This window comes from Peromyscus californicus, unplaced genomic scaffold (genome assembly GCF_007827085.1).
Source record: "Peromyscus californicus insignis strain IS unplaced genomic scaffold, ASM782708v3 Scaffold_4__1_contigs__length_199733344, whole genome shotgun sequence".
NCBI classification, from domain to species: Eukaryota; Metazoa; Chordata; class Mammalia; order Rodentia; family Cricetidae; genus Peromyscus; species Peromyscus californicus.
The window spans coordinates 25,207,823-25,215,195 of record NW_026294562.1 but is presented as its reverse complement, the minus strand read 5'-3'; the positions used below and the strand labels follow the sequence as shown (position 1 = coordinate 25,215,195).

At 46.6% G+C, this 7,373-nt stretch overlaps 1 protein-coding gene across 5 annotated transcripts in view; it reads right to left on the bottom strand.

Annotated features, from left to right (window-relative positions):
• Cpeb3 (cytoplasmic polyadenylation element binding protein 3) overlaps nucleotides 1-7,248 on the bottom strand; it is a 190,201-nt gene extending 182,953 nt beyond the window's left edge. For 2 of the 5 annotated variants that reach the window (XM_052712063.1, XM_052712067.1), the window contains exon 1: nucleotides 6,833-7,103. The gene's annotated coding sequence lies outside the window, so the exon portion shown is untranslated. Of the gene's footprint in view, nucleotides 1-6,832; nucleotides 7,104-7,139 lie in introns of those variants that run through there. The other 3 variants (XM_052712066.1, XM_052712068.1, XM_052712070.1) reach the window with 2 other exon arrangements.
• Between the last annotated feature and the right edge of the window lie 125 nt (nucleotides 7,249-7,373).

Sequence of the window (7,373 nt, the reverse complement as noted above, 5' to 3'; positions counted from 1 at the left end):
GCACAGTTCCAAGTTAACATTTATCATGATTCTCCCGCCAATCAGTAAACTTCACAAAGGCAGACCGTACTTGGTTTTACTTCCCATTGTATTCCCACTGCTGAATTAATTCAAGGCCTTTTCATTATTTCATACATCCTCAGACAAACACATTTTCCAGTTATGTAACAGACCTACAACTTGAGTTACAGAGGTCAACTGTCTTTACATCTTTTCATCTAAATCCAGACCCAAGATCCTCTCTCCTCTTGATTTACATAAGATAGAGCCATATCCCATTTCATGACATTCTCTTTAACATGGCAGTGTGGTGATATATTGTGTGCCCTGATAAACTTTGCCTGAAGATCAGAGGACAGTACAAGCCGCTAGATTAAACAAAGATGCCAGACAGTGGTGGCACACACCTTTAATCCTAGCACTTGGGAGGCAGAAATCTGTCTGGATCTCTGTGAGTTCAAAGCCACCCTGGACTACATGAGATTGATTCAGTCTGGGAGAGAAACAGAGCCAGGCAGTGGTGGCACCTTTAATCCCAGTACTTGGGAAGCACACATGCCTTTAATGGCTGGTTGGAGAAAGGTATATATAAGGCTTGAGGAGACAGGAACTAAAGGCTTTTCAGGCTGAGGAGTCCTAGAGGTGAGACGTGGCAGTGGCCTGTTCCTTTGTCTCTCTGATCTCTCAGTAGTTACCCCAATATCTGGCTCTGGGTTTTATATTATAAGACCTTTAGAAATTTGAATATCTGGCCCCAAATTCATGTAACCCACAACTTGTGAGTTCCTTTGTATTTTTATGCTATTCAAGTGACTTTTCCATACACTACCACATTATCATTGTATGGTATTTCATGTGTGAGTACCTTTTCATTTGCTAAGTATAAACATTTTCAGGCCTCCTAAAGGGTAATTACAGTTTAATTTGCTATTATAGTACCCATTTACATTATGAATTCTCTGGGCACATCTGCTGAAGGAATTAACAAAGAACTTTCCATAGACGAAAATGAGGGTTCAGCCCACAGTTTACCACCAAACTTGGCAATTAATTGACAGTTCTTTGGAGGGTACCTTAATATGTTATACTGTTTCTCTGAAAAACCATTACTACCTCTTTTGGCAGACAGTTCAAAACAAGTGTGATAGCTGGGCGGTGGTGGCACACGCCTTTAATCCCAGCACTTGGGAGGCAGAGCCAGGCAGATCTCTGTGCGTTCAAGGCCAGCCTGGTGTGATAGAAGAATATTAAATCATACATTATTCTAAACTTGTGGATATATTTAAAATAGTTCATAACCAAGTATTTATTTATCTATCTATCTATCTATTTATTTATTTTGGTTTTTCAAGACAGGTTTTTATTTTTTTATTTTTTTTAATTTATTTAACTTTATTTTATGTGCATTGGTATGAAGGTGTCAGATCCCCTGGAACTGGAGTTAGAGACAGTGGTGAGCTGCCATGTGGGTGCTGGGAATTGAACCCGGGTCCTCTGGGAGAGCAGCCAGTGCTCTTAACCACTGAGCCATCTCTCCAGCCCTCAAGACAGGTTTTTAACTGTGTAGCCCTGGCTGTCCTGGAACTCACAGAGATCCACCTGCCTCTGCCTCCCGAGTGCTGGAATTAAATGGGTATGCCACCATCTCCCAGAGTCAATTCTTATTCTTGTCCCCTGAAGCAGGGAAAATCTTTTTATATTTTTAGTAAATTAATTTCTAATAAAACTATAGCAACAGGGCAAAAAAACACAAAGTTTACAGTCGTGGCGGTTGCTCCCTTGACTGACTACCTCACCACAAATTTAACCATGTATGAAAACATGTGCATTGTGTTTGGTGGTGGGTCAGCGTGCATGTGACAGTGCTGTGGCAGTCAATGTGAAAGAGATCTTTCTGCCCACCATGTTGGTCCCAAGGATCCAACTCAGGTGTTCAGGTTCAGCGTGTGCCCAGACAAGTTTCTAACCATTTTTGGAGACAGGTTCTCACACCGACAGGCCTTGAACTTCCCTATGTGGTGAGGATGACCCTGAACTTCTGGCCCTCCTGTCTATCTACTGAGGTGGGTATTGGGGAAAAAAAATTATGCATAATCTGTTTGTTTTTAAATGATGCTAAGGATCAAATGTATCGTTTAGTTCATGCCAGGCAAGTATTCTACCAGATTCACCCTGTAGATTTCTGAGACAGGATCTTACAGTGTAGGCCTGGCTGGTGTGGTCTTGTACTCATTCAGTACAAATAGACTGAATTCATGATAATTCTCCTGTTTCAGCCTCCCAAGTACTGAGATCACAGGAGTGTGCTACTATGCCTAGCTCAAGTTTCTAACAAAATATGACTTTTTTTCTTCAAAATCAAAGAGTAAATTGTAGTTCCAAATAGCTTGAGTCTTACTGGAAAATGCAAGAGCCATAGAAAACAAAGTTGACAGACAATATTGAAATCCAGGCTCTCTATGTGTCACCAGGCTATATGTGTGACCTATTTCAAATGCAATAATTTATTCTATAAATTGTATCAATCATGATTTTTGACCTATACTAATATAAAATGAAGTTTTTACTTTTTTAAAAAAAACTTTTCAGCTATATCTATTGCTCTCTTTTTTTGATTTGGAGGTTTTTGAGTTATTTGTTTCTTGGTTTTGAGACAGGGTTTCACTCTGTAACTTAGGCTGACCACTAACTAAATATGTAACCCAGGTTGGCCTGGAACATCAATCCTCCTGTCTCAGCTTCCTAAATGCTGTGATTACAGGTGTGAGCCACAACACCCAGCTTTATAGATTAGCCTACAAATGAATCCTATTTTCTCTTTTATAAAACATTTATTAACTGGGGAGAGGAGCTGCATATGCGCCACAGTTCAAGTGTGGAAGTCAGAGACGAATGTGCAGCAATCAGGTCTCTCCTTCCACCAAGTGGGTTCAGAGGACTGAACGGGCTTAGTGACCGCACTAGTCTCTGCTGAGCTACTGTCCTTCACAATGGGTGTCACTCTCCCTCTCTTTTAATTTATGTGCACTGGTGTTTTGCCTGCATGAGGATGTCAGGTACCCTGGAACTGGAGTTACAGATAACTATGAGCTGCCATGTAGGTGCTGGGAAGTGAACCTGGGGTCCTCTGGAAGAAGAGTGCTCTTAACTGCTGAGCCTTCTCTCCAGCCCCTCTCTCTTTCTCTTAATGTTGCTAAGGAGAAAAATCCAGGGCCTTGGGCGTGTTTAATAAAGCCTTATTATTGGTGTACACCCACAGTCCCCAAAACAGAATTTGTTCTCTACTAGTAAGGGTTTTTTTAAACAGACAGGAAATTGACTTTCCATAAAAATATAAATAAGAGGGGGCAGGAATGGGAGGAGAGGAGGGAGGGGAAACCGGCTAGGATGTAAAATAAATGTATAAATTTAATTAATAAAATTATATTTATAAATATAAATAATATTTTTGAAATAGTAAAACTAATGTAAATAGGACTCGTTATCAATAGAACTATATTTAGGGTAAAATTCAAATTCTAAAGTAGGGTATGATGGATCACCCCTGTAGATCTTAACACTTGGAAGTCTGTGGCATGAGAATTGTCACCCGTTAAAGGACATTGTGGGCTATGTGGACCAGCCTAGACTACAGAGTGAGAACCACACCTATAATCTCAATGTTAAGGAAATGAGGCAAGAGCATTTCAGCAAGATGGAAAACAACCTGTCCTACCTACCTAGTGAGTTACATGCCATCCAGGGCTATAGAGCAAGATCCTGTCTTAAAAGGAGGAGAGGGGGGGGTGACGGCAAGCCAACAGAAAGAAGCCGGAAAGATGGCTCAGCTGTGAAGAGAGCTAGCTGCCCACCCAGAGGACCCAGGTTTGATTCCCATCACCCACATGGTAGCTTACAACTATCTGTGACCCCAGTAGCAGGAGATCCGATGCCCTTCTGGCCTATGGGGACACTGCCTGCATGTAGTGCACAAATATACAGGCAGGCAAAATGCTTATACACATTACAAATAAATAATTTTTTTTAATTAAAAAAAGAAGAAGCTGGGCGGTCGTGGCACACACCTTTAGTCCCAGCACTAGGGAGGCAGAGCCAGGCGGATCTCTGTGAGTTCGAGACCAGCCTGGGCTACAGAGTGAGTTCCAGGACAGGCTCCAAAGCTACAGAGAAACTCTGTCTTAAAAAACCAAAAGAGAGAGAGAGAGAGAACAAACCAACAAGAGAAACGCTGGTCATGGTAGCTTTCGGGAGATGCAGGGACATCAAGATAAAGATTACCCTTTGTTCATGTTCAAGGCCAGACATACAAACATACAAAACAACAACAAAAAACTGGAATTCTCTTTAGTGTAAATCACAAAGCTAAATGGATTTTGTGTTCGTCTATATCCAACATGGTTAACTGCTTAAAAGAGAAACACACAATAGAGGTAAGCTTACATAGTACATGAAACAAAAATAGTACGTTTTATATTAGATACCCTGATTAAACTGCTTGTTTTCCTTCCCAGGGTAGGCCTACTCCTCTTTCCATGAGAAGGGATACGAATTATAATGCCCTAAAATACTTCATAATGCCATGTTTCTAGGGGCCTATATGTACCACAAAACCTGAGTTCAGACCTCTACTGCCCACAAAGAAGCCAGGAGTGCCTATGGCACCTGCAATCTTAGCATAGGAAGGTGGGGGTCGGGGGGACGGGACAGGAAGATGATGCCACACATGGAGAGGCAGACCCCCGGAGCTCACTGGCCAGCTAGTTTAGGCCACCAACAAGCTCTGGAGTCATGGAGAGAATGGGCCTCAAAACAATAAGGTGAAGAACAATAGAAGAAGCCCCCAAAGTTGACCTCAGGCCTCTGCACACATACATGTAACCACACAAAAAAGGATAAAAATAGCCTTGTATGTGGGTACAGCCTTTAATCCCAGGAGACAGAGGCAGGCAAATGTTTGTGAGTTCAAGGCCAGCTTAGTCTACACAGTGAATTCCAGGCTGGCCAGGACTGCATGATGAGACTATGTCTCATATAAATAAATAAAAAATAAAAATGCATATTTCAGAAATTGGAGGCCAAATAAACTTAAGTGTTTTTTTTTTTTTTTTTTTTTTTGGTTTTTCGAGACAGGGTTTCTCTGTGTAGCTTTGCGCCTTTCCTGGAACTCGCTTTGGAGACCAGGCTGGCCTCGAACTCACAGAGATCCGCCTGGCTCTGCCTCCCGAGTGCTGGGATTAAAGGCGTGCGCCACCACCGCCCGGCTGCGCCACCACCGCCCGGCGTGTTTTATTTTATGTATGTATGTATTTATTTATTTATCTGGGCCATATACGTTGTAGTACAAATGTATTTATCGAGCAAAAATAGATTTAAACAAATAAGAGCTGATTGCAAAATTCTACATTAAACAGGAATTTTGAAAACACGTTGGATCTGGGTGTGGTGGGCCATGCCTATAATTCAAAAACTAGGGAGGCCTAGACAGGAGGATCTCGAGGTTGAGTCATCCTTGTGCTGCAGATACAGCCCTTGCCAAAGAAAAACTAAACAAAGGTGGGTTTGATGGTTATTGTTTAAGACAGGGGCTCTCTCTGTAATCCAGGCTGGTTTTGAACTTGTGAAGAACCTCCCAGATCTGCATTCACATGCACTTTTTTTGTTTGTTCTCTTGAGACAGACTTGAACTCACTAGTAGTGGCGAATGACCTTAAACTCCTGATCCTCCTGCCTCCACCTCTCCAGGGCTGGCATTATAGGATTGCTGAAGGTTTGTTTGTTTTTTAAAGACCGTAGTCCAGACTGCTCTGGAATTCATTATACAGACCAGGCTGCTTCGACCTCCAGGTAATCCTTCTGTCTCAGTTTCCCAAGTCTGGGATTTACAGGCCTGATTCCAGGTTCAAAAATCTCACATTTTCATTTAAAGAAACAGCAAACATTTGTAGCAAAATGTAAGCATAACCAATGGAAAACTACCAAACACCCCACCAATCACAGCACCAAATAACGCCACAGGTCGTCCAAATTACGCATGTGTTTAAGTCAACAACAGCTCCTTCCTCCCTCAAAGCTATCCCTCCGGGGGCGTCAGAGAAGACAGAGGGCTGATTTGTGACTTCTCCCCTTTTTTTGATCCCTCGCCCCGGATCCACCTGCTTAGAAGTGTCAAGGAGACTAGAAATGGTTAACGGTGACCAGCTGCAGAAGGAGACGTCCCTGACAACCCACAGCTGAGCAAGCAAGGGCTGTTGATTCACCAACGCGTTCCTTTTGGGGGGCTGCGGGCAAGCCCTGGAAGGCTGGGCGACAGCACCTCTGAGAAGGTTCCTGGACAGGCAGAGTGGTCCCCTCGTCCCACTCCCACGTCCACACACACAGACACACACATACAGGCACACGCACAGAGGCGCGCACACACACACGGGCGCACACACAGGGGCGCGCACACACACACAGGCACACACACAGACACACATACGGGCACACACACACAGAGGCGCGCGCACACACACAGGCACACACACGGGGCGCGCACACACACACACAGAAGCACGCACACATACACACAGGCACACACACACACACACACACACACACACACACACACACACACACACACACACACACACACACACACACACAGGCACCGGTGAGAACGGTCGCGTTACCCACCCGCCCCTCCGGAGCAGCCCCGGCACTAAGTCACCCGGTCCCTCCCCGAAGATGGGCTCTGACGCGGCCGAGGCTGACCAGCGCGCCCGACCTCCGGCCGCCGCGGCCCGGCGTGCTGGACCCGGCCCAGAAACCGGCCCTCCAAGCCACCTCCCCTCACCTGGCTCGGTCCCACCTGAGCGCGAGAGCTGAGGGGGCAAGACGCGGAGAAGGGGCGCTGACCTGGTTGCTACTGACAGCGGAGCGCCACATGCTGCCGCTTCCCGGACAGCGGCCCGAAGGACATTTTTTGGCCCCTGGAGGAAGGAAACGGGAGGGCGCCGGCCCGGCAGCGGCGGGCGCGGCGGCGGGGGTCCCGGCGGGCTGTGCAGCCTCTAGCGGGGACGGTCCAAGGACTACATCTCCCAGGCTGCTCCGAGCCGCCCCTGCGTCGTGACCCCGGCGCGCACGGAGGCGGTGACTCTTACCTCACAGAGGTAGCTCCTCCGCCGGCAGCAGCTCGGCGCCCCGGCGGTCCATGGACCGGAACCCCGGGCGGACCGGCAGGAACCCGGGCCGCGACCGCCGCCTCCCGGCCCCAGGCTCCGCCTCCTCGCTCCCCGCCGCCCTCTGCGGAAGCCCGCCGGCAGCGCACCACCGCCGCGGGCCTCTCGGAGCCGCGCCGGGCGGCTGTGTGGCGGGGCCGCGGACGCCGCGGGACT